The sequence below is a fragment of the Solea senegalensis genome, linkage group LG21 (genome assembly GCF_019176455.1).
Source record: "Solea senegalensis isolate Sse05_10M linkage group LG21, IFAPA_SoseM_1, whole genome shotgun sequence".
Classification (NCBI taxonomy): Eukaryota; Metazoa; Chordata; class Actinopteri; order Pleuronectiformes; family Soleidae; genus Solea; species Solea senegalensis.
Window position 1 is genome coordinate 1,171,093 of NC_058040.1, and position 1,787 is coordinate 1,172,879.

Here is a 1,787-nt window from a genome sequence, read left to right on the forward strand (position 1 = left end):
AATCATAGTGAGCGGGACATGAAGATGCATTTCACTCACACACACGCGCGCACACGCACACACGCACACACACGCGTGCAGGTGTGACAGTAACCACCGACTGTTCTTGCAAATGGCTTCAGGTTAAATCTTGGTTATGTTGACTGAATAATAGCATTACGTAATCATTATGGTCTGTAATTGCACCGTGCAGCTCGTCTATTGGATTTGTATTGTATTGTAGATAATAATGTGCAGCTGTTCAGCTTGAGGGAAAGTAAAGGGCCAAAAATAGGTCTCATAGAAAGCATTCCCATATGGAGCACCAATGAAAGCCATGTCACAGTCACAGGGTACTCACACTCATACAGCACTACACTGTGTTTCTGTATACTACATATATATGTACTATCAATATTTCCTGCCATACTGTTAATATGCTGATACTCAAAGTCAAATCACTGGCTCATTATCAGAGAAAGTTAAAAGTCTAAATGTCACATAAATGCTTCATTAGGTGCAAACTGATGATTTCTACTTTAGTGGAGCAGAATATTTGTTACACGGTCGAAGTAATACAGTATGTTTATACAGTAACATTCAGAAACAACATCTGTATCATTGAGCCGAACCTTGTTCATGTTGTACACTCTATTTTCTATCTGCTTGTCTTCAAATTAAATTATATATACATTTATTATGAATTATTAATATATATATATATATATCAAATGTATTGTTATTATTATACAATAATACAGTACGGAGTCCGGCCGCTGGCAGGTACATGACGTCATCTGGAGAATCTCAGCACTGATTGGCTGTTGTGTCAGCTGAGATTGGCGCAGCACCTTCATGTGAAGGATAAAGCGTTAGCAGATGGATGAATGGATGAATACTGGAAAGATAGAGCTCTGCACTCACATACTTGTCATTATGGTAGAACCTCAGGACTTTTATTACCGTTATTCTTAAACCGTTATCGAGAGTGAAAGTTATCTTGGAAAAAGAGGAAGAATTAACTTTTTTTTTTATGCTTTTCACAGTTTTTTTGACTGTTGTAGAAAATATGGGTTCTGAAGAGGAAGTTCTGACGTACAACCGTGTCTTCACGAGACGATTATGACAAGAAACAAAACTTGCCAGTCGTATGAACCAGAACCAGAACCAGAACCAGATGTTGTTTCTGTGACGCTGATAACAAAGATGCCAAAGGGAAATAGATTGTATCCACTTCAAAGAGGCTCCTTCAGTCTATAATATGTTGTATATGAAAATATTAGACGGTCGTCACTTCCTGCTCCAAATCTAATGCAGAACCTCATCTTCCTTCTCTGGTTGAGACATTTTTAAGAAGAGTGCGGAGTCTTTCAGCTTCAGTGATGTTTGGATATTTTTGTTTCCTGTTTTATTTTGTAGCTCCGCCCCTTGTGTCTTGTCTCCTCCTCCTGATTGTCTGCCTGTTGTCTTATTAGTTTCACCTGTGCCATGACTTGTGTCAGTGTATGAGTCTTGCTCTCTGTGGTTTAAGGTCTTTTTCTGTTTTACTTCCTGTTGTAGATTGTTTTGTCTTTTCTGTCTTTTTTGGTTGTTAATCTAAGATCATGTTCATTTTAGGACTTAATGCACGTTTAAGTACATGAGAACATGCTTTCAACTAAGGTTTGGAAGATTACAGCACAGCTACTGAGGCTTTAGCTGAAAAGATGAGAGAGGATGGATTTAGTAACGAGGGATGGAGGGAGGCGGAGCGAGGCTTTTAGGAGAGGAGGAGAGGAGAGAGGAGAGGAGGAGAGGTTGCTGTCAGA